General features: G+C 44.6%; 1 pseudogene; it reads left to right on the plus strand.

The window, feature by feature from the left end:
- Positions 1-294: 294 nt before the first annotated feature.
- On the plus strand, positions 295-504 carry LOC121434847 (annotated as a pseudogene).
- Positions 505-26,547: the final 26,043 nt, after the last annotated feature.

Below are 26,547 nucleotides of genomic sequence, written 5' to 3' on the forward strand. Positions count from 1 at the left end.
TGTTCAGGATTCCAGTGTTTACTGGAGGCCAGTGAGATATCCAGTCTCATGGACTGAAAGCTACTGGACTCTTGGACATGACGTCAGGAGACAGCCATTGTTAGAATAGCTGGCCCACAGCATGTAAGCCACTCTAGCAGATTCTAGTTATATATACTATCAGTTATGTTCATCCAGAGAACCTTGACTAATACGGGTACACAGAAAACCCCACAACAATATCGATGTATAAAAGAATTATCTTTTAATGGAGTTAAAATGGAAGTGACAGCTCTCCGCCTGATCGCCGCCATCATGGACACGAGTCGCGTGCAGCCCATCAAGCTCGCTAGGATAACCAAAGTGCTGGGCAGGACCGGTTCGCAGGGATAGTGCACGCAGGTCCGTGTGGAATTTATGGATGACACCAGCCACTCCATCATCCAAAACGTCAAAGGTCCCGTTCGAGAGGGAGATGTGCTCACCCTATTGGAGTCAGAAACTGAGGCTTGGAGGTTGCGCTGACTGACCTTCCTGCTGGGTCCTGAGTATCCACCACTTGGCCCATGATGACCTGCGACTATTAAATAAAACATTTGTATTGTTTTTTTTTTTAAAAAAAATGGAAGTGACATTGGCCTTGTATAATTCATTGGCTTAGCAATCACATAAAAAGAAAATTAGGATGCAGTTGCAAAGTGGCAACTCGTTAATAAAGATTGAACTCTCATAAAGCAATACAGTCTAGAAGAGCTCAGGATGCAGTGTGCACACTAGAGCCGTGCCTCAGGTAGATGACGAGAAACTACAAGTTTCTCAGAAGCTATGACAGAGGGGCAGGAGTGAAAGCCAGAAAGGAGGTGGCGAACAGAGACTGTCTTGTGTTAAATGTGGATCTGTGGGAGTGTTCGTGATAGCCATGCTCCTGCTGTGCCTGTCATCCCAGCACTCAGGGAGCTGAAGCAGGAGGATTGCCACAGACTCCAGGTCAGTCTCATAGTGAGTTTCAGGATAACCTGGGCTAAAGAACAAGATCCAGCCACCAACCAAATCCAAACCCAAGCCATGCTAGTACCAATAGGGAACATGTACTGCAGAATAAGGAAATATGCCTGCCTCTAATTCACATAAGCCTATCTCAGAAACAAGAAGACTTATACCTAGCATTGACTCATTACAGTGCCGTGTGAGATCATAGTAACCAGTTAGATTTTTAATAAAATCATAACATCTTGCAAGACATCAGGACCATTTAAATGGCTGTACAATGGTACTGATGTGACAGTGTTCTCTTCAGCTCTTTTCAGGTTACAGCACATGGTTACATCTGTCTCAAGCACTCCTGTAGTGGAAGACCTGACATTTGGGGTAACTCTCACCTCTGGAAGGCATCGCCCCTCAGGTGCAGGGCTGTCTCACAGGGGGAACTCTCACCCTGGAAGGCATCGCCCCTCAGGTGCAGGGCTGTCTCACAGGGGGAACTCTCACCTCTGAAAGGTGTCGCCCCTCAGGTGCTGAGCTGTCTCACAGTCATCATAACAGAGATTTAGCAGCTTCTCAGGTTCTGCTTCTTTGTCTTTAAAATCATCGAAACTATTGTGCCAAGTAAGCTTTATAAAAGCGAAATTATGTAGCAGTACAAAGTTTGGAGATCAAAAGCGCCCGGGAACCAAGCTTCAACACTGCTCAGAAGTCAGTTTTTCCTAAAAGGAGTATCTCAGCAGAGTCTGCCTGTGGAGCTCCAACTGGGAACGCTCTAAGCTCATGCAGGTGCGGGACACAGTATTGACTAAGAGTGCGCTCTCATTATTTAAGCAGGAGGTGGTTTGGGGAGGATTATTTTTCCACTGGCATTATTTATAACTGCTGGCTTGTGACAGTAGCCAAAAGCAGCCAACTAGCTGGGCATGGCAGCGCTTGCCTTTAGACTTGGGAGGCAGAAGCAGGAAGATCTCTGTAAGTTTGTCATCAGCTTGGTCAACACACAGAGAGAGTTAAAGGCCAGGCAGGGCTGAATAGTGAGACTCTGTTTGGAAATAGAAAAGAAAGGATGGAGGAAAGAAGGGAAGGAGTGGGGAGGGAAGGAAGGGAGAAAAAAACAGTCAACTTCTGGTCAGTTCTATTGCTGTGTTCAACTTCCTGGCAGATGATGTGTCCCTGACGGCAAGACGGGATTACTGTGTCCACACATGACTGACTTTCATCCCTGCCCCCCAAATGTGACTTGTATTGTGTAATTTGGTACCAGGTACATCTGCTAGGAGAAGGCAGAGGTATGCTGGATTCATGCCATCCTTATGTGTTCACCAGCATTTGCTGGGTGAGAAGCAGATCCAATTGGGTGCTCCAATCACTAAACGGCTGTCGTCCGGTCACTGTGCGTCATCCAGAGGCTTCCCAGGCCCTTACACTGCATGACTAGCCGCATGTGGACTCTCATACTAGAAAGACTTGCTTCCCCATAGAATGCAGAGAGAATTCATGCTTAGCTGGCCCTCAGCATCGGTGCTACCTTAGGATCCATTCTGCTCTCTCCTCAGTGCTCTCAGCACGGCTGAACTCCGGAATTGCTGGGATAGCATCAGAGTTTCTGTGTCCCCAGTAAAGTATCAGGAATGTCTGTGTTCTAGCATTCAGAGGATTTGCTTTACAAATAGGATTGTAGAGAGGATAAAGCTTACCACAAAGCCCAGCGATTAGACTTTTGAGAATGGGAGTATTCTATCCTGGGGTCCAGGGTCTCCATGCTACTTCTCCACCACACTCCATCTGTGACCCCCTATACATCCTGTTCATATGCCCCCCCCCATAAGGTAACCACGGAAGCTGTTTGTTTAGGATTGCAAACAGGGAACAAGGCCTCATGAGTGTAAGGGAGTTTCTGTCTTGATGAGCATGGCTGTCAAATCTTTTTAATGAACGGCAGGTTCTCCAGAGCTGAAACAGAAAACCCAGATTCAGACGATGAAGGAAGCTGCACAACTGCATCATTTACGTCATTTCCCTTATAGGAAGCAAGCGGGCATGAGAGAAATGGCCTGGCTCTCTACCCACCCCCAGTTATTGTGTGTGTGTGTGTGTGTGTGTGTGTGTGTGTGTACCCGACACAGCACATATGTGGAGATCAGAAGATGAGCCAGCCCTTGGTTTTCACCATGTAGGTCCTGGGAATCAAACTCACGTCAGACTTGGCAACAGATACCTTTACCTGTAGATTCACCTCCCTCTCCCCTCTTTCCCTCCCTTTCTTCTTAGAATCATGTCAATGTAAGTATCGAATTTTATCATTTATATGCCACATAATTTTGAGAGAAGAGTCAAATTATTACTAATATAGGAAAAGTGGTGGTGATTATGGGCAGATCACAGCAGAAAGAAAAAAGAGTTACAAAAACTGTTTCCCATACAGTGTAGTTCCAAAAATGTTTAACATACCATGTTTACTGATAACTCTTTAGCATTTACTGGTGCCAGGCATCAGGCATGGGGAAAGGGGATAGACTCAAACCCGCTATAGAGCGGGGCTACAGTAGGAGACGTAGATGAATGGGGGGGAAACAAATTGGATCTTGCGTTTATAAATTCTTGGAAATTAACAAAGAAAGAGTACTAAAGAGCTCGGGATGGAAGTGCGTGCAGTGTTTACGACATAACGAACCGTGGTCACAGAAATGGAGGAAGGTAACAGAAGGCAAAAGTGACGGACTTAGCCACCAAGGAAGGGGCTGATCAGGCTGTGAAAGGACACCTACCCATGCTGCGCAGGAGGGAGCTGGGCAGTGACTGAGCGACAGCAGACAGCAGTCCCCCAGCACAGGTGACGACAGTCATCACTACCTCTCAAACCCAATGTCTTGATAAAAGCGAACATACTTTAGAATGGCGACTGTAATGTTGTAGACTATTTAACGAGACAAAGATATGCTAATTTGCTTGTGGTACAAAATATTCCTTTAACGGTGTGAAGGTGTGTTACTTCTGCTTATGCTGCATTTGTTTACTGATGTAAGGATGCGTGCTTAATTCTGTAAAGATGTGTTACATCTGTTTCACCTTGACTGCCCAATTCACCCAATTGGTCTAATAAAGAGCTGAACGGCCAATAGCTAGACAGAGAGGGATGGGTGGCACTGCCAGACACAGAGAATTAATAGGAGGAGAACTCTAGGCTCAAAAAGAAGAGGAAGAATGAAAGAGAAGGAGACGAGAACAAGTCAAGTGGCCACTGAGCTCAGTTACGAGAAGCAGCAGCTGTGACTGAAGGAAACAGTCAGGGTTCCATTGATATGGGTGGAGAAGCCAGACTCAAGCTTCTCGTGTCTCAGACAACAATGGCGGGAGTGTGTGTGCCCATGTTTATCCTTATCGGTACTCTGTACAGCAGTTCAGACACATGTCCAAATCGCACAAATATCCTTACTGTTCTTTAAGGATTTATTCTTATTATTTTAGCTATACAAGTGTTTGCCTGCATTTACATATGTACACCTTGTATATGCCTGGTACCTTTGAGACCAGAGGAGGAGACAGAAGTTACTTGGTTGTGAGCGCCCATGTCAGTGCTGAGAACTTAACCCAGGTTCTTGGCAAGAGCAACAAGTGTTCTTAACCACCGAGCCATCTCCCCAGCCCCCATTTACTGCTCTTAAATTAAGAGGAAACCAAGTAAATTACTTACTCAATGCCACTCCAAGTTTTAAATCCTGGTCCCCTGAAGGACATTTTGGCAATAATTACTGTTACACAGTGTTTGTTCTACAGCAATGTAGCACTTGAGGTCGATTCTGAACCTGGGTAACTAAGATAGCTGGGTACCAGAGACAACTGAGCAGTTCCTGTGACTAATCCCTGTGCATTGTCTCCTTAATCCTTAAATAACACGGACAAGTTTGTTCTTTCCATGCTTGCATTGTACAAAGGAGAAAAATTGGTGCTTGGAAAGGTTAAATGCTAAAGCTAGCCTCTGAAACCAGGATAACCTGTTGGGGAAGCCTTATTTCTTCTGCATCTGACACTATTCCTTCCAGAGACAAACCACATTTGCAAAGCGATGCCTCACATTCTTCTCTTGCCCTAGGTGGTCCTCCTGGCACACGCAACGCTGAAGGAGCTATGGACCTCCATTTGATCCCTAGTGAGAAAATGTGGCCATGTCTTTCCATCTTTCCTCCTGAACCCTGCCTGTCGCAGGGGTGGCATCCCATCCACATGTGCTCCCCAGCAACCCTGACAACGATGACCCATAGTCATCTTGAGTCCCTTCATTTCCACAAGAAAATTATTCATTCAAATTTCATAGTCAAGAGGTGAGACCGATGTAAATGTGATTCTTTGCAATGTCTCCTCTGGGGACAGGGGCTGTGTGTTGTAGAGGTTGTGGTTCTGCAGCTGCGGCTTCCTCGTGTGCAGGGGCACAGCATAGGTGCCACAGCGAGGAGACTGTGACTGCAGCTCTGCACTCTTCGTTAGGCTAATGGAACATTCCCCCTCATTTTCTCCCCAGGGTGGCTGTAGGAGTACAACCTTATAATTGTTGCTCTTACTGTAATTGGAGGTAGTGGGAGTACATATAATCTTATTGTCTTTTCTGTGTGGTTGTAGTTTATTTATGACCTATTGATAATTCCCAGCCAGCAGCAGAAAACTCAGTGAGTTCTGCATTAGCATTCCCACCCAGGAGAGGACTACTCAACAAAGACTGTTATTAGCCAAAAAGAACACCTACCAGGGATGGCCCACCATACCAAATATAAACTTCCTTCCTGCAGAGATTGACCCCTCTGGATATCATGGGTGGTTTGCATTTTTTCCTCACTAGAATATCTAAAGCCTTAATCTGTGCCCATATTTAAGAGGCAAAGACAAAACTTCATAAACCATTTTGAGAGGCTCTCCAAGGCCATCACACACCTTCCTCGAACTGATGGGAGTTGTATTTAGCCATCAAAGGGGTTGAAGTGTTGAAAACCAGAGGAAAAACATCCATCAGCCTCCACCCCCTGGCCTGGGCTGCTGCACTGTGCTGTGTACAGTTTGGAGCCAGCGAGCCTCTCGCCAAAAGAACACCCTCAAGACAAAATGCAGTGCAGGGTGATGCGCGGAAGGGGAGGCATTAGCACACCAACATTTCTTGATGGAAGAGCTGCTGTGCCACCATCTCCAAGCTGCGGCATCTTTCAGAGCCCTCACTGTTTTCTAAAAGCTCTCCACAATCCGTGTCTGTTATATTCGGTCTCTGTCAACTGAAGACAGCTCATGCTGAGGACTTTTCTAGCTAAAGGAGCTCCCATTTGGGCACTGCATTTTGGGTTTAGATAAGAAAGTTTCTTCTAAACTACATAAGCAAAGCTCGCAGGTCTCAAACTTTCCTTGGCACCCATGAGACTGTGCTTTTATGTTTCTGCCTCCCCCTGGATATTGATGATGGATAGGATGTTTCTTAGTTATGTTGGGGCTCTTCCTGGAATAAGCGTTCCAATACAGATGAGAGTGGAAGAGAAGAGGTGTCCTGAAAAGCTGCAATGCCAGGCCGACTCTGTCTTCTCATTCTCCACTCTAAAACCGCAAGTCGGGGAGGGCAAGCAAACATAAAGAAATTGTGCCGGGCAGTCAGCATGTTGTTAACACAGTCACCCATGGTCACTCCAGATCTTTCTGTTCCAGATAGCGAGTGAAGACATGTTTGCAAACAGGGAGTCCAAGCAGCGCTTTAAAAAAATCACTAAATTATGAGTGAGTACATCCCATGTTCATCTTTTTGGGTCTGGGTTACCTCACTCAGGATAGTGTTTTCTATTTCCATCCATTTGCATGCAAAATTCGAGAAGTCATTGTTTTTTACCGCAGCGTAGTACTCTAATGTGTAGATATTCCACACTTTCTTCATCCATTCTTCCATTGAAGGACATCTAGGTTGTTTCCAGGTTCTGGCTATTACAAATAATGCTGCTATGAACATAGTTGAACAAATGCTTTTGTCATATGATAAGGACATCTCTTGGGTATATTCCCAAGAGTGGTATTGCTGGGTCCAGGGGTAGGTTGATCCCGAATTTCCTGAGAAACCGAAACACTGATTTCCAAAGTGGTTGCACAAGTTTGCATTTTCACCAGCAATGGATGAGGATAACCCTTCCTCCACAGCCTCTCCAGCAAAGGCTATCATTGGAGTTTTTTATTTTAGCCATTCTGACAGGTGTAAGATGATATCTCAAAGTTGTTTTGATTTGCATTTCCCTGATTGCCAAGGAGGTTGAGCATGACCTTAAGTGTCTTTTGGCCATTTGAAATAAAGATCACGGAGTCTATAATTTGTGATCCTAAAGAAGCTAAATAAGAAGGTGAACCCAAAGAAAAACATATAGTTATCCTCCTGGCTATGGGAAGTAGACAAAATTGCTGGGCAAAAAAATGGGATCTTGGGGGTGGGATGGGATGGGGGTAAGGGGAGATGGGGAGAGAAAAGTGAGAAGGGGAAGATGGGGGGAACTTGGGGAAACAGGATGATTGGGATAAAGGAGGGTTGGATAGGGGAGCACGGAAGCACAATTCTTAGTTAAGGGAGCCACCTTAGGGTTGGCAAGAGACTTGAACCTAGAGTGGCTCCCAGGTGCCCAAGGCGATGTCCCCTGTTAGTTTCTTGGGCAGCTGAGGATAGGGAACCTGAAATTACCCTATCCTATAGCCATACTGACGAATATCTTGCATATCACCATAGAACCTTCATCTGGCAATGGATGGAGATAGAGACAGAGACCCACACTGGAGCACTGGACTGAGCTCCCAAGGTCCCAATGAGGAGCAGAAGGAGGGAGAACATGAGCAAGGAAGTCAGGACCACAAGGGGTGCACCCACCCACTGAGACAGTAGGGATGATCTATTGGGAGCTCACCAAGGCCAGCTGGACTGTGACTGAAAAAGCATGGGATAAAACCATATTCTCTGAACATGGCAAACAATGAGGGCTGATGAGAAGCCAAGGACAATGGCACGGGGTTTTGATCCTACTTCATGTTCTGGCTTTGTGGGAGCCTAGCCAGTTTGGATGTTCACCTTCCTAGACATGGACGGAGGCGGGAGGACCTTGTACTTTCCACATGGCAGGGAACCCTGACTGCTCTTTGGACTGGAGAGGAAGGGGGAGAGGAGTGGAGGGAGGGGGAGAAGGGCAGGAGGAGGGAAGGGAAATGGGAGGCTGGGAGGAGGCAGAAACTTTTTTTTTCTCAATAAAAAATTAAAAAAAAATAAAAAAAATCACTAAATAAACCTATAAATCAGTGCCTAAGAACTGATCTTTTCACCAGGCGGTGGTGGCGCACGCCTTTAATCCCAGCACTCGGGAGGCAGAGGCAGGTGGATCTCGGTAAATTCAAGGCCAACCTGGTCTACAAGAGCTAGTTCCAGGACTGGAGAGATGGCTCAGAGGTTAAGAGCACTGGCTACTCTTTCAGAGGTCCTGAGTTCAATTCCCAGCAACCACATGGTAGCTTATAACCATCTGTACTGAGATCTGGCACCCTCCTCTGGCGTGCAGGCATACATTGAGGCAGAATGTTGTATACATAATAAATAAAAAAATCTTTAAAAAAAAAAAAAGAGCCAGTTCAGGACAGGCTCCAAAGCTACAGAGAAACCCTTGTGGGGAAAAAGTGTTGGTCTTTTCTACCATCTTCTAGGCCAGTCAGTTTGTGTCTCTGTGCCCAATACCTACCAGGAATGATTTAAAGGAAGAGAAGGTCATTTGCCTCACAGCCTCAGTCTCTCACAGTGGGGAAATATTGCTAGAGTGCCCTAGTCTGTGGTGGCAGGAGCTGGTGGCATGGCTGTTGACATGCCAACCAGGAAATAAGCAAGCTGGAAACTGAGGTGGGTATAATCTTCAAAGGCATGCGATTTATTTTTGCCAGCCAGGCTCCACCTCTGACAGGATGTCAAAGTAGCACAAACCTAGCATTTCAAACATGATTCCATGGGGACATACCCAAACCCCAACAGGACACATAGTCAAACATCTGAATTTTGAAAACAAACTACAAGCTAACACTTGTCAGGTATCTAAGAATGCAAAGAACAGAGTGCTAAGAATCTTCATGGATATTTCATTTTACACTCCTGTGGGGGGCTGAACACTGAACTCCCCCAAATGTCCATGTTCTGATAGCCACAACCTGTGAATATGTTACCTTAGATGGCAAGGACCTTGTAGATGTTATTTGATTAGGGATCCTAGTAAGGAAAATTGACATTAGTGTCCGGTGAAGACCCGTTTCCTAGTTTGTTAATCTGAACCGGCTTCCATTGTACGCTCATCAATGGTGTGGATCTAAAATATCTCACAAATGCACATGTGTTGAATTCAGGCTTGGCCTCAGTGCTGCAGTGTTTATAGGTGGGGCTTTGGGGAAGTAATTGGATTCTGAGGGCTCTGATCTCATCAATGGATGCATCCTCATTTGGACTCATAATTGCATTGACTTCTGGGAGGTAGCAGAGACTCTAGGAAATAGGTCTTAGTTGGAAGATGTAGGTCATTGAGGCATGTGCCCCTAGGCCTGTGTCTTGTCTCTACTTTGCCCCTGCTTCCAGGTTGCCTTGTGGTGATAAATCTTTCTCTCTGTATGCTTCCTGCCATGATGTTCTTCCCTTACTGTGGCCCAGAAACAATGGTGTCACGTGACAATTACCTGCCAAGATAAATTTTTCTCTTATAGCTGATTTTCTGTCATTTTGTCACAACAGTAGAAACAAACCAACCAACCTCACATGTCTAGAGGGGAAAAGAGCTCTCTGGGGTCCCCTGTATGAGAAACAATTGCTTCTATCCATGGGGGCTGTGCCTCCATTGCCTCAGTACCTCCTAACGTCCCCACCTCTCAGGATTTCAACATGTGAGTCTGGGGAGGAACAGCAACCTTCTTTCTATGGCAGATGCTAACCCAGCTTCCAGCCATTCTGTAAAGCCAAGCCAACATCTTGGTACAGATGGGGAAAGGGATGTTTAAAGGTGTCTGCATGACCCAGGCCACTCTTCTGCCTCTCGCCATGCAAAGGGATGGCTGACTTTGTGTGTAACTGTGTTGTCTTTTGAAGTACATGGATTCCTGTAGGCTGTGAAAAGGTCACAAAATGCAGTGTTTCCTGTCCCTCTGAACATCCATCTTTCTGTCTCAGTCATCAGGGAAGACAATGCATTGATGAACTTAGCAAGGTTTTCATTTTCTAAATGTTTATCAGATTAGAGCTAGGCATACCCTGCAGTAGAATAGCTTTTGTCCACCATGTGAGGGGCCCTGGGCTCCATCCTAGCCCCAGAAAAACAAACCAAAGCAAAAACGACAAGATTGCAAAGAATAGTTCATTGTTTCTGAAATCAGAGCTTCCTGTCTTATACTTGCTTTTGGCGTCAGCTTTATTTTGTCTTGTCATTATAGTCTAGTCTCTCAAACTATTTATACCAAGAGGGAATGGACAATGTTTTCAGAGAAGAGGTTTAATGGGTTTCTAGAACTGGGTAATATAACTTTTAGAGTTTAAGAAAAAAAAGGATGTCATACTCAATTTCAATACCCAAGACCAAATAAATAGATAGCACACTCTTCGATAGTGGGTGGTTATTACTCATGTCACTAGCATCTGGCAGTTCCCTGTGTTCTCAGCAGATTACAGGGTTGTGGATGGTTTATTCAGATGAACCATTTTATACACATTGTGGTTCTATACTAGTTGTGTATGTTTGCCCATCAATCTTAGCTCAAGAGACTACCTTTCCCCTTCCTCATGGTGTAAACACCTGTAACATCTGCAAATGACCTAAGCCTCTCTCCAGCTGGAGTGTGCTGCCTTCTGATCACACTTTGGTCCATGGATCAAGAATGTTTAGTGTATGACTCCAGATGGTATAAGGGTCCCTCTTGAGACTTTATTGCCAAAGAATAGAAGAGGTTTTCTCATCCTCTTTGGTGAGACATAAGACTAGCAGGTTGATGGCCAGCCTCAAGAATTCACGGTAGATCCAGAGATGACCCAACAGTGCCAGCACAAACCTGACAGCTGACTTCAGTGCCCATAACCCATGGCTGAAGGGGAAAACTGACTCCTGACAGTTGCCCTTCTGACCTGCTATGCCATGCCACATGTAAATACACAAGGCAGAATGAATGCACGTGTGTACGTACACACACACCACCACCACCATCCATCCATCCATCCATCCATCCATCCATCCATTTAGAGCATTTAAAAAGAAGTCTTAGTACATAAGATACTTACAAGAGAATTTTCACATTCTAAGTAGCAAAATTACTATATCAATTATTTGACTTTAATTCATAGGAAATTGGTACCTTCAACTACTCCGGCCTTCCCATAGCCAATTCTAATTTCAAGATAGACCCAAGCTGGCTGGAGATTCAATTGTATGACCCAGGAGAACATCTCTTTCCTATCACCCTATTGTCTTCTGTGAAAAAGACAGAGAAGTAGTTCAATGTGCAGATTTCTTCTAAGAATCTTATCCAGACCCAGAAACAGCAGAAAGGTTTAGTTGGTTTGGGGTTTGTTGATGTAATCCTGACAGATTTTTGTTGTTGCTTTGTTTTAGAGTGGGGAGAAGTGGGCAGAGGACTGGGAATACAGGTTAGAGGGAATGTTTTCCCAGCAAGCTCAGGGTCCTCAGTTTGATATGCAGAACCCCAATAAGTAAATAAGTAAGCAAGTAAATGTTCTTTTAAAAGTACTCTTCAGGTCAAGGACAGAAAAAAGTAAATGAAAGCAAGGAAATGTTGGTGTCGGGAGGCAGGATAGCCGCCATCTCGCCTACTCGACCAGGGAAGAGTGGTCCAGAGTGATGAGTAGAATCACAATCCTCAGAATCATGTCCCCAAAGCCTCTGGGATTAATGGTCCCAGTATTTATGAAAATGGACACGAAGATACAAATGAGAAGAATGTCAGAAAAATTGCTAAAGGTGTAATTGGAACGCCAATCTCTTACCTGGTGGAAAACTGGGCCCAGTTCTCATACAAAGAGGAAGAGGATGTTGGGATGGATGGGGAGACAGGAGTGGCTTTGGGAACTGCCAGGGGAGTGGACACTCCCTTGAAAAGAAGACAATGAGAAACATGTTCACGTACTAAATATCAGCCCCTGTCATTGTCCTTGCACTCGGCTCCTGGAGGCAGTCAAGCCTACACCACTCAGAAGCTATGAGCTGCCTCTCTGATAATCTAAACCAGCCTAGAGGAAACATGTAGAAATATTGATGCATTGGGAGTTCCCATGATAAGGCCAGATCAGCCACTCTGTATGAGTGAGACCCATAGACACGCAGCCACTCATGCAAAGCATAGAATCTTAGATGTCTTAGAAAATCCTCCAACATAAAAAAAATTAGGTCTCCATAATCTTTTAAGAACAGACAGCCCCAATAAGTTCCAAGGAAACAAAGAACTTGGATGGAGTTGATAAAAGGAGAAATGTTATTATCAAGACCTGCGTTAGACACCAAGGTCCTGGCAAGTTTTGTTAATAAGCACATTCAGAAAAATGTAAAAAAACATATTAAAAGTTAAGAGTCTAATAGAAAAATCTAAGAAGTACATCAGAGGAAAATTTGACAAACTATTCTGAAATTAGAGCACTAGGGAGTCCAGTTAGCACGTGCATCTATAATCCCCGCACTTGGGAAAGCAGAGACCAAAGGATTGAGAGTTCAAAGCCAGTGTAGGCCACACACCCAGATAATGTCGGAAAGACAGAAAGAGTGGCTGGGAATAGTCATCATAAAATATTATAGAGGAAGCACAGACGAGCCAACATCAGAATTACAGCATGACAGAGGAAATGGAGGAGTGATATCAACAGCAAAAACCTTCATGGAAGCCAGACTTGGCAGCCCACACCCATGAGCCAGCATTTGGGAGGTGGAGGTGGGACAATCAGGACTTCAGCTAACTTTGCCTACAAAGTTGGTGACAAGCAAGCCTGGAATACATAAAATCTCTTTTAAAAATCCATGAAGAGTTTCTTCAGCTGAATGAAGAGTTTTCACATTCCAAAGCCTCTGGCTGTGTCCAGCGCAACAAATAAAAATAAAAAATAGATAAATAAAAAATCAGGCTCATTAACAAGACATTTTAGAACTCAGAAAACAATGAAAAGATCTACAGAATTTTCAGAGGTAATATGTTAGATATAAACAACCAAGTCTTAAAACCATCTTCCTTAGGGGAAGGCAGGGAGCCATTACAAAGTGAGGGGAGAAAATTGGGATTTTATAGTTCTAACCTCAGGGGAAATAGCATTCATGTTATGTATGTAGAGATTCAAGATTTCCCAAATTTGCTCATGTGTCAGTTTTTATGAAACTAGTACAGAAAAACCTCCATTCACAATAAGAGGAAAGGGAAGCTAACTAATTAGGAAAGCCTAGAATCCACTGGGCAATATTGCACAGGCTCAAGAGAACAACAGAAATCCCAGAAAACAGTACTTAAAGATGATGCCACATACCAGGCAGTGGAAAGGCACGCCTTTAATCCCAGCACTTGGGAGGCAAAGGCAGGCGGATCTCTGAGTTTGAGGGCAGTCAGGTCTACAGAGCAAGTTCCAGGAAAGCCGGGGCTACACAGAAAAACCCTGTCTCAGAACCCTGACACCCTGGGTCATGTCAAAACCATGGTTGGTTCTGACCTCTTGGAAGAGGCTTCAGAAAGAACAAGAGTTAGCAGATGGGAGGAGAATGAAATCCTGTTTCCCGACATGACATTGCTGTTGTACTCATGATTTTACAGCGGCCGTGGTTACCTGCACACAAGCAATCCAGCCAGCATGCCACCATGGATGGGGAGGGGCTCAGGAGGCCTCATCCCTCGCTGAGGAGCCATTGGCAGTTGGTGGTTGCTGGAGGAAGAGGGTATCACTTTTCTTTGGGGGTACATCTGCTGGTAGGTTCATGATGTGTCACACCTGTGCACATGGGCACTGATTGGACTCAGTGGGTTTTACAGAAGAGGAAGAGACCAGGAATGTGAGGGGGGTGTGTCGGGAGTGCCTGGGCCAGGGGTGAGAGGTGGACATGATCAAGTTATATTGTATATGATGTGTATGAAATCGTCAAAGAATAGGTAGGGGCTGGTGAGATGGCTCAGTAGCCTCGCTGTCACGCCTGATGACCAGAGTTCCATCTCCAGATCCTCATGACCGACTCCTGCAAGTTGTCCTCTGACCTCTCTCTATATATATGACACCCGTGAGGACACACACACACTGTCAAGGAATACATAAAAATATACATTTATAACCATAGTTCCAGCCTGTTGTGGTTTGAGTGAGAATGTTGCCCTAGTTTTGGGCATTTGCATACTTGGTACCCAGAGAGTGGGGCTGTTTGGGAAGTATTAGGAGTGTGACCTACTGGAAAAACAATACCACTAAGGTGTGGACTTTGAGGTTTCAAAGCCAACTGCCATGCCCAACATGTGCTCTCTCTCTCTCAGCTTCCAGCCGCCATGCCTCTTCTCCCCACCAAGGCCTCTTATCACTCTGGCTCCATAAGCCCCTTAACAACTCTTGCTTCTCTAAGTTGTCTTGGCCCTGGTGTTTTATCAGAGCAATAGGAAAGTAACAATTGCGCTTACCAGCTTATGCTCATCCTTCATATGAAAGCCGGCTTCAAACAAAACCATGGGCTCCTTCAAAGCCAATCAACACCCGACCACCAATATCCATGAAGGAAAGCCGTGTGTGTGGCAGAGGAGTGCTTTCCACCATGATGCACGCACGCCGCCTCTGCTTTCCTGAAATCTATCAGAACTGTGGAGCAGAACTGCTCTTAAATACTCTGTTTAAATAATTGTAGAATGAAAGCGCTGTAAAAATCAATTTACATTCCGCATATGTGCATATGTACCTAAGAGTGCTGTAAAAATAAATTTAGATTCCGCATATGTGTATATGTGCCCAATTCCCTTAGAAATAGTAACGATTTACAAGCCACCCAAAAACGCTAAACATTAATACATAAGACAATCAATAGTTGCCCTCTATTATTGACACTGTGTAACTTGTTTTGCAAATACAATACCATGCCTTTTAGCATAGGCATTGTCTTTTTTCAATCTTAAGTACCTTTATTATTGGCCAATAGTAGAACCCCCCAAAAAAGTGAAACTCATATGAAATCTATTGTACATAAATGTGGATTCAAAGTTAATTGCATCTCTTCCTCAAAACGCTACATTTGATTTGCACTTAAAACTATAGGACTCAGCTCAGTTCCTGGGGTCTTAAATTCACAACGGGATGTGAAATTTTAGTAAGGGAGAAAAAGAATAAATTCTTTTCTTTAAATTAAGTTTTCAATTCAAAGGATTCACTCAGTTGGACCTCCAAATTCTACTTTGAATGTAAGAAGGTCTTGAGCGCAAGCCTTGGCTTCAGAGGCATTTGCATTCAAGTCTAACTTCACTTAGAAATGAATTAAAGAGAAACTGGGTGTATCGGGACCATACTTAATCCCCTAGGAGTCAGCGTTGCATTTATGAAAATTAAACCCTTCTCTTTGTTTCTCCACTCTCCACCAGGCGGATCCACTGGCTTCGGTAGAACAGGCAATGTTTTTCTTTGCTAGTTCATTTGGAAAAGTTGCTCAGCTAATTGAGAAACAGTTAATGAATTTTACTTGTATTAAAATAAAGGTGATTGCTCAGTGGAAACGATGAGTTGAGAAAGTCATTGCATTTATGTATTGTGTTTTCGTGTAAATACTTTAAATAGTAATACTTTTGCCAAAATGTATTAGCAAGGACTATAATATTATGGTTCATGGTTCATGTGGTATCAGAAAAGAATAACTGTATAAGTAATCAGGGAAACAAAGTAAATGTTCCTCTTGGCCTTGCACAATAAAAATGGAATTAAAATTATTCAGGCTCAAAAATGCAAATAGAATGCATCTCTTCCAGCTTAAAAAAATAAATTTTCAAGGCAAAGTTTGTATATTCAATTTCTCCAAAAGTCCCAGCTTAATTCCAGAACCAACCTCATCAAAATTCACTTCATATGCTTTTCCAAAGTCATCAAATATTTCCTTGTTTTAAAAACAATGAAATTAAAATTCGTGCTCCTGAACAAGATCGCTTCCTGTTCAGAATACATTTTGGGGAAAGTTATGCTAATCGGTGGTGGAAAGCAACCATATAGCACTTCAGTGTATTAAACGTGAGATTAAATTCATAGTGAATTTAAGAGCAAATAACCACTATCCATTTAAACAGATTAAATCTTGGGAAAGGGCAGAGTTTAGAATGATCTCAAGAAAGAACCAAATTGATAACAGACCTTGCGTTAGACAACATCGCCCCCTACTGAAAATTTGAGGCTGCCTATTCAGGCATCCTGGGAGCCTGCAGAAATGGGCTGAGTGCCCAGAAGAAAGCAAAGCATTTATTTCACTGTTAGGTACCCGGGAATTCAAAGCTAGCAGCTCTGGAAGTATTTCTTTCCTCTGTATCATTTAGAGATCAGGCTCATCGTCTGCTTTTTAAATATTCTCCAACTCTAAGTGTTCAAGGAATCGATTCTGCTTTGATATTTTATTTCGTCTACTTTTTGAGACTGAATTTCTAGTATCCAGACTGTTGACAAACTTGCTAGCTATGTGAGGATGGATGGCCTCGACCTTCTGATCCTCTTGCACCACACCTCAAGTGCTAGGATTTCAGAAGTGCACCACCATGGCTGGATATATGTAGTGCTGAGAACTGAATCCACATCTTTGTTTGTATTAGGCAAGCCAACTGAGCTATGCCCCCTCGCCTCGATTCAGGTACATTTGCAGTGTCTCTTTAATTAATGTAAATACATCGTAAATACCTGACATAAAAAAGAGATGCTTGGTAATGCATCTCGGTTAGACTTCTGTTACCAATGTGTTTCATGGGATGCTTTAATCTAATAATACTGCAGTGACCAGACATGACAATATTCATATCTTTAAATACACATATTCACACATCTTACACACATGAGGATGACATGTAAGCTATGGCTTGGAATGAAACCTTGTAGCCTACAAGCTTAAAAAAGATGAAAACTCTCCAACCCCAGGTTAAGTTTCTCCCCGTCAAGGGCAGGTTCATGACTTCCGCTGTTGTTGTTATTCTTTAGATGGGCAAACACCCTTAACCATCACAAGAAAAGATACTAAAACTCGTGATGTACTAAAAGGCATATATCTGATAAATAGATTTGCCACCTATAAAACACCCTTAAAAGTCCATGTAAAATGCCAAATTGTGTTTTAGTTGCAACAACTCAAAAAAATCAAATACCTAATAAATTGGCCATGTTCCATCACTAAAGGAAGCTTTGGTCAAGCTAACTTGCCAAAGTATGTGTAAATGTCTCCAAGCGGTAAGCCCGAGAATGAGAGAAAAACAGTGAAAGAAAACTTTGGGGGTTGTTTTTACACATGGACGAAATGCCTTCGAAGAGACACGGAAAGACTAAGTGGACACCTGATGTAGAGCAGACCCATATCAACACCTATTGAAAGACGAATAAAAGGATGGAGAAGTTCAGAGAGCACACCTCATTGCCTGGACTCATGACGCTTTGAACCTGGGAGTACTGTGAGACCTATCTTTTGCAAACACGAAGTCCTCATAAAACCTAATATACCATCAGAGATTCCTTTGGAAAACTGTCAAATGTTTTCCTCTTGAAAGATGAAGAAACTCGGACACGGAGGTCAAATGTCACTCAGGGTCACACAGCTGAGATTTTATTTGGGGCTCTTACCTCCTGATTGGTCAGCCCATAACCGCAAAATACTTTTGATCAGGTTGCCATAGGAAATGCCTGGTGTGCCTGCAGACACCTCCAATTGAACGTTTCTCCCTTGTGAAACAGCTTTACTGTGTGTTTCAGGTAGTGGAGCTACAGATTTGGGCTTTCCCTGGCCTCTCTCCCGTGCTTCGTGCTTCGGAGATTCTCAGAAAGACAAAGGCCAGCTTCTTCCCTCCCCTTCCTGGAGAGTCACTGCAACCTCTAAGAAGGGATTCACTTGCTTCGGCCGTGTTCCTTCCTTGTGGGCTTTAATAAAAACCATTCACAAGAACGGCATAACACCTCAGTGCTTGCTATTGGATGTGGGATGGGAGATGTTCATAAGGCAGAGCTGCCTGCCAAGTTCTCCTTTCAACCTTTCCAAGGTGAGCCTGGTTTTCATGCTTTTCTGCTCTAAATGAATGAATTTGCTGTAATTCACCCATTCTGCTGGGGTTATGTATGTAAGCTTCCCCCTCCATTCTGACTAAACAGGTGGATACATGTTTCACAAATCATGTGTACATACATATATACATATACAAAATACACATATATATGTGTACACACACATAGTGTGTGTTTCCTGTGAGCCCCTGGTAGAAGGCTACTAAGCCCTCAATCATTCACCCGAATCCCATCTCCAAGTCCACATTCTGTAGTGGTTGAACAACAAACACAATGAACAAGTCAACAAATCATTATTAACCTTGCTTGCCAGAGTTCCTAGAACTGCGACAGACCAAGGTAGTTACCATGTGTTGGAAAGCTACAATGTGTCAAGAACAGCTTTAGGTCCTCAAGAGAGCATAACAAAGTATCCAAGTCTTTTTTGGCTTTTTGGTTTTTTGCTTTCCTCCCTGGAAATCTTACTGGGAACAGTCGCAAACTGAATCCAATTCCTACAGCTGGCATCCAACAAGCTACCTCAGCAAAAGCAGATAATAGGAAGGTAGAATTGCAGCCAAGAGTGGACAGACAGGTTCATCAGCTTCTGCTTTGTTCATGTGTGCGTGTGTATGTGCGTGCGTGTGTGTATGTATGTGTGTGTGATGGTTGTTTTGTTTTATTTTTGTTAGTTTTTCCTCTTACAGGAAGCGTGCACTTTGTAACTGTGAAGTTCTCACTTCATCAATTCATGGGAAGAAATTTCAAAATTTCTGTATAAGACTCTGCAGTCTTATTTAGCTGATGCTCCAATGACACGAAATCTTACAAAGGTGGTCATAAAATTTCAGCTGATGGTATGAACTGGTGGTTCTCAACCTGTGGGTTGAGACCCTTTTGGAGCTCACACATCAGATATCCTGCATATCAGATTTTACATTACGGTTCAGAACAGTAGCAAAATTACAGTTATTAAGTAGCAACAAAACAATGTTGTGGTTGGAGGTCCCCACAACGTAAAGAACTGTATTAAAGGGTCACAGCATTAGGGAGCTTGAGAACCACTGGAAAGCTGACTGTCCCTTTGGTTCACTATAGATTCCTCTTGTCATCTGGCTTGCTCATATTTGATCCTTAGTTTATAGAAAATTCATAGAGTTCAACCAGCCCCGTTTTGCTTCATTGCCACAGCAACACAACAGTGACGAAAGCACACAGTTCCTCCCCTGAGCCACATGCATGGCCTTTACAGTTTCTTCCACTCACCACCCTGCATCTGCTTGTGGTTAATGCCGTTCTTGGATGCTTGATTTCCAGCTCCTCCCCATAGCCACAAAAAGCATAGAGATAACTAAACAAAACATTCTAACTTCTGAAGTCCTGCTTGTTTTTCTGCCACACTCTTCTTAGTCAACCCCAGGGAGGAACAGCTATGATTTTGCTGGAAAACTTAAAAATGTAATGCTTCTGAATACAAATCATTTTGGTTTGTGAAGTAGAAGGTGAGACTGAACAAGCAGGAGTCGTAAATAGATTCAGGTAAGTATTCCAATTCCTTCTCCTCAGCCTCTCTCATAGACACAGGGAAGGCACATCGATTCTAGCAATTGTAGAGAAGTGTGTCACAGATAAACATTCACACTCCTGGAATCAGGGACCTGGACAGCTGTTTGCTTTACAAACGGAGTATCTAAACAACTGTGGGCTCCTTCTTTGCTGTGTCTTCATCCCTCCTAGGAATGCTGATCTCACTCAGCATCTGCCCTATTTCTGGAAGCCACGTCCTTCCGAAGAGGCCTGCCCAACTCCATAACACAGCAGAAACATAAGCTGTTCCCATTCATTGCGGTTGACTTAGGCATGGGTGTGCAATAATGTATAAGAGGAACCTGTTAGTGGCTGCCAGGTGATTGAGAGGCACACAAATACGACATGGCTACTTGTAGCTGCCCACTAGACACATTCCTCTTATGTATGAGCAGGATAAAGTCACAGGGGCACAGAGACAACCAGAACGCAGAGTCCATTTCTCAACCCGCTTAGCCTGATATGTTTGGGCCGCTACAATAAAAGCCGACACAGCGTGTAAAGCTCCTCATGACAGCCGACTCATGGCCTTTGCCTAGTTCTCCTTTCTCATTTTGCTACATACAATGTGGATGTAATAGCTGGGGGGAGAGCCATCACCTTAGTCACGCATCACAGCAGTAGAAAAGAAGCCATCCTCCAGTCTCTGTCGTTTCAGTTTTTCTGACATTCGTAACCGAGCCTACCACTAAATGAATGAAACAAAGAAAGACACGACTGTTTGCAGCCACTGCGTGCTGTAGAGTCTGGAAGTTACATCTGGAACCATTGCAGCCGTTGTGCAAACAGGAAGAGAAAAAGAGCCTGAGCCCAGAGCCAAGCTAAAGGGTAGCAGGTGATGATATAAAGTCAGCCGGGTGCGGTGACTTTCCTGGGGCTTTTTATTATGTGAGAAAATATCCTTCATTATTCTCTGAGGCGCTGCCTTGGTGATTTCTGCCTCTTGCGACTGAAAGCAGCTCTGACCGGGTTTAATGGTTTCCAGGGGTTGCAAAACACCGTGCTCCTTCAGAAAGGGCTCAGTAGTCAGAGATTTGGAAGAAGCTGGGGAAGGTGTGCTGCAAAACATTTTGCAAATAGAAAACAGAGGGGGAAACAATAATCCTGCCAGTCCTCAGTAATCATGATGATAATTTGGGTTTTACGGTCTTTTTTAAAAGTACTTCATCTAACTACATATATTTTTGTATATAGGTAATCACACTGTATGTCTAACTTTGGCTCCTACTTTGTGCAAATACAACCTCTGTACACAATGCAAGGTCCAGCTACCTGGGAATTCAAGACAGGAAAATTAAATAAGGCAGTTTGAAGAAGAAATTTAAAACGTGAAGCCAGAGCACAATGGTGGTGACTTCCTGGACAGGAATCTTTGAACTCACTTCCTTCCTGTGGGGTGGGCATCACAATGGTGATGGTCGTTTTTCTGGTCTTTTGCGGTTGAACTTGATATTTTGGCTTTGGCTTCTTGGTCTTCCAGATTTTATTAAACCAAGTTAGAGGACCGCTCAGAAGACACAGACAACAGAACGCTTTAGGCCAGGGGCCAGGAATGAAAACCACTGAAGTAGAAGAGTGTGAAAGAACCTTCTAGAATTCACTGTATAGTCCAGACTGACCTCAAACTCATAGCAATCCTCCTGTCTTGAGCATCCTAAATTCTGGGATTACTGGTGAGAGTCTCCACAGCTGGCTTTTACCCTCTCCTCTCTTCCCTTCTTCCCCTTTCTTCTCTCTCTTTTTCCCATCCATACTGGAAGCCAGTCATGGATCAACATTGTCACATCTCCAGAGAAAAGAATGTGGAGAGGCTCTTCATGGCGAGCTCTCTCTTCTCAGCTCTCTCGGCACTGGGAATGGAATCCAGAGCCTCTGGAATGCTAAGTACACCAAGCCGCATGCCCAGATCCCCTTCTCGATTTTCCTTTTACTCCTAGTGGGGACTTCTTTAGTATACAAGGCTGGACCTCTTTGAAAAGCTGGCAGAATCAGGTCTTTGGAAAACAGAGTATTCAGGGAATCTCAGACATAGAATTTGGGGGGGGGGGTAAATCTAATCTTGTGAGTATACAGAGTAGGGGATTACCTCAAAGTAACATATGAAGACAAAGAGGGACAGGGAGGAGGAAAGGAGGAGAGAACAAGTGTATTGAAGGCTTTGAGAGCGGAAGGGACATTGTAACATGGCCCCAGAGGGCGAGAGGAAGCCGCGCTCTGCTCCTAAGCAGGACTCGCCTGCTGAAATGAGAAAATCAACATGTGTCGGATGATTCAGAGACCCGAATAAATCACACGTAAGAGTCTCAAGATAAAAGTGAAAATAGTGACACATGAAAGACCTTGAAAAATCTAAGCAATTCTTTAAAAAAAAAAAAATCAAGAAGCTCCATGAATGTTAAACAGAAGAAATCCAAAGGCCTCCTGGCCAGAAAGGATGAAAACGGTGGAACTCAAAGATGAACATGGCCAGAGAAGACCATTAATTGCACCGGGGACAGCGCTGCTGTAGGGCCTAACCACGGCTGTAGCGCCTAACCGCGGCTGGCTCAACACTGGTGGCAGAGAGGCGGGCCTGGGCTGGGGTAGGAATCCTCCAGCTCCAGTAAGTTAGGCAAACAAACGCTCTACTTCTGAGCTATGTTCCCCACCCCCATGGAAGGATTCGTGGTTTTACTTCAACCTTGGGCAGAGAAAGCATAGCTGTTTTCTGTCTTGTCTGTGGCTACTACTTGACCAGCCAGCTGGTGTTCCTTTGCCTTGCTGGCTCACTGTTCTCAGTCACTCTAAAAAGAATAAAGATGAGAAATCATTTGAAGACACCGAACCTTAGATATAGGACGTGATAATCAAGCTTGGTGTGTAAATACCATCTCTCTCTGTGTCTCTGTCTCTTTCTCTCTCCTCCCTTCCTCCGTCTTTCCCTCACTTCTCACCTTTTTTTCTTTTTCTTTTTTGGTGGAAAAAAAAAAAGCCCGGATAACTAGAAACCATGGAAATCTCTGTGGAACCTGGGAATGCAGCTCAGTTGTAGAGTGCTTGCCTAGCTTGTGTGAGGCTGCTGTGGAATAACCCTCTTGTACACTGTAGAGACCTGTCACTCAAGCTGATGTAATCAAGCACCGATTGGCCAATAGCCAGGCAGGAAGTACAGGTGGGATGACCAAACTAAGGATGGTGGGAAGGAGTCACCTGCCAGACACAGAGGAAGCAGGAGATGGATATGCTCCCTGCAAAATGTCCTGATAATCACAGTTCAGGATTGCTCCTTTTCAGGGGTCATCCTTGGGTGCTACGGTGTCTAATCTTGGTTGTCAACATACCTGGGAAGAGGGACCCTCAGCTAACATATTGGTGTCATCAGACTGGCCTGTGGGCATGTCTGAGGGGCATTTTATTGATTGCTAGTTAATAGAGGAAGACCTGGCTCACTGTATGCAGTGTATCCTCAATGGGGGGGAGGGGAGGCTGGCTCACTGTATGCAGTGTATCCTCAGATAGGGGGCCTGGCTCACTGTATGCAGTGTATCCTCAGGTGGGGGCCTGGCTCACTGTATGCAGTTTATCCTCAGGTAGGGGGCCTGGCTCACTGTATGCAGTGTATCCTCAATGGGGGGGGGCCTGGCTCACTGTATGCAGTGTATCCTCAGGTAGGGGGCCTGGCTCACTGTATGCAGTGTATCTTCAGTTAGGGGGGCTTGGGCTGTACAGGAAAAGGAGTGAACATGATGGCCTCTGCATCAGTTTCTGTGTCAGGTTCCTGCCCTGACTTTCCTTGATGATGGCTGAAATGAACCCTTTCCTTTCCAGGTTGCTCCTGGTGACGGTATCTATCGCGGCAACAGAGAGCGAGTGGGACAAGGGCTCCAGGTTGCTCCTGGTGACGGTATCTACCGCAGCAACAGAGAGCGAGTGGGACAAGGGCTCCAGGTTGCTCCTGGTGACGGTATCTACCGCAGCAACAGAGAGCGAGTGGGACAAGGGCTCCAGGTTGCTCCTGGTGACGGTATCTACCGCAGCAACAGAGAGCGAGTGGGACAAGGGCTCCAGGTTGCTCCTGGTGACGGTATCTATCGCAGCAACAGAGAGCGAGTGGGACAAGGGCTCCAGGTTGCTCCTGGTGACGGTATCTACCGCAGCAACAGAGAGCGAGTGGGACAAGGGCTCCAGGTTGCTCCTGGTGACGACGGTATCTATCGCAGCAACAGAGAGCGAGTGGGACAAGGGCTCCAGGTTGCTCCTGGTGACGGTATCTACCACAGCAACAGAGAGCGAGTGGGACAAGGGCTCCAGGTTGCTCCTGGTCACGGTATCTACCGCGGCAACAGAGAGCGAGTGGGACAAGGGCTCCAGGTTGCTCCTGGTGACGGTATCTACCGCAGCAACAGAGAGCGAGTGGGACAAGGCTCCTCTCTACTGAGCGTGCATCACTTACCTTAACGTCACAACCAATCTTTCAATGCTTTAGCGTATAACTATGATTGTGTTTTGCACCTCTATGTTACTTGAAAAAAGGTACTTTAAACATTAAAACGACAATTTAGAAAATTCCATCACTTAAATCATTCACATTGCTTTATATTTCATTACTTGTAAAACATTGTCCGTAAAAGTACAAAACATTTTTAATTTAAAATTTTTATTACATTTATTTATTTATTTATTGTGCATGTATGTGTGTGTATGTGTTTATGTGTGCGTGCAGATATGTGTATATAATTATGCGGAGGTCAGAGGACAGCTGGGGGGAGTTGGTTTTCCTTACTCACGGGTTCTGAGAATTAAGGTCAGGTCAACAGGTTTTGCTTCAAGCTCCCTTACCTACTGAGTCATCTCACTTGACCCAAGTCAATTTTTTTTATTATTATTATTTATGAGAGAGTGTCTTATTATGTTGCCTAGGCCCGCCTAGAATCCACTTTGTGGGCCAAGCTGGCCTTGAACTCACAGAGATCTATGTGCCTCTACTCTGCTTCCCAGTGCTGGGATTGGGGCTGTGCCCCACTGTGCCCCACCCAAATACAATCTTTTAAATACGGCAATCTCTGGTAATATTTCTCCAAACAGTTCTTAAACTGGGCATGTATGGTATAGAAATATCTATGTAGATATCTGAGCTATTTGTACGTTCCACACACAGCAAAGTAACAATTCATCAAAGGCTTGGTTTGTTGGTTTTCAGATTACCCTTAACCAGATATGGCTTGCAAGGTCTGTGACTAGCATAAACATTTCTCCCAGTTTTCTCCGACAGACAGGCTAGATAATGTTCCCAAGTCAGGAAAAATAAAGAATTTCAGGCAATAATAAAAGCTGAAAAAGAGTAGATATTGTTTAAAGACAAAACCCTTTAACAATGCTCACAACGATAAAGCCTAACCGGAGAGTTGAAATGTTTGTTGTGATGAAAAAAGTGTGGGCACATGAAAAGCCTGGTGAGCAGATAGGCCTTAGCTGTGCTGTAAGTGAGGAGAGGATTATGGGACCCTGGGCAACCTGGCTGCTTGTGGGGCAGAGGGGCCAGAAGCCCAGGGGAGGATGCACTCACCTACAGTTTCCACCGTAGAGGAACAACCGGCTCCCTTATTATCCCATCGTGCCTTTCTGCCACACATCAAACACCAGCTGGACAGCCAGCTGTCAGGAAACACTGCCTGCTTCCCTCCTGGATGGGAGGACAGTGTGTGGATCGCACCATTTCACAGTCTTGTACTTTCAAGTGGGAAGTGCTTGTGAGGCGGCAGGAGCTCGGGGCAGGGGTTGCGTGCAGTGAAAATGTCAAGCAACATCAAACATTAGGCTCGCTACAGAAAGGTAGGCTCTGGTTTAGCACGGATTCTTTTGGCTCTAGCTGAGTCAAATAGTACACAAAGAACAGACAAAGCCTGCACACGACTGGCAGTCACCGTGGGGGGACGCAAACCGATGCTGGCTCACTACAGACATTGTTCTTGCCGGGTTGAAAAGCTGCTGCACCTGCGGCCAGTTGATGCTCGGTCTCATCGACTCCTCCGGACTTCTGGGAAACTCCTGGACAGAAAGACTGAACTCTGCCCAGTGAAGACCCGTTTTTTGTGCACGATTGATGTTTATTGGCAGGAAGATTTTTATTTTTCAGTTGTTACTAATTTAATCTTGGGTCTTTTAACATTGAACATCAATTGAAGCATAGCAGCTGTAAACGAGTCTCTCCTTCAGTGCCCCAGCCCCCCCCCCCCCCTTTCAGTTTTAGGGAGGTTTACGGAACTAGCCACAAGCCTGCATTGTTACCCGCCCAACCTTTGGACAACCCAAATGAGTCATGCTTTTCAAAGTTTTCACTCTCTCGTTGCGATAACATAAAATCTCCCAGATTGCTCTTGTTGGCCTTTTTCTGGCTGTCATGATCCAGGATAACACCATTCTGATGGGCATTAAGAAGCAACCGTCCCCTGGGCTCACAGCAACCAAACATTTCTTCACATGCATGAAATGTCCTAACACTGGGCCAGATGTAGCGGCCCACAACCTTAATCCCAGCACTTGGGTAGCAGATGCAGGTGGATTTGTGAGTTCAAGGGCGCCAACCCAGTCTATAGAGTGAGTGCCAGGACAGCCAGGGCTGGAAAAAAAAAAAAGTCCTAACACATAAGAATCACCCAACTGGGGCCCTTTCCATTTTAAGAAAAAAAAACTACAGGCCATATGTTTTCTGTGGAATCCTATCATGCAGTCTGGGCTTGGAGGTTTTAAAATGCTGTGGAGTAAAGTGACCTAACCCCTGCCGGTTG

The sequence above is a fragment of the Microtus oregoni genome, unplaced genomic scaffold (genome assembly GCF_018167655.1).
Source record: "Microtus oregoni isolate MIOR12 unplaced genomic scaffold, Mior012 000045F_ref0000178, whole genome shotgun sequence".
NCBI classification, from domain to species: Eukaryota; Metazoa; Chordata; class Mammalia; order Rodentia; family Cricetidae; genus Microtus; species Microtus oregoni.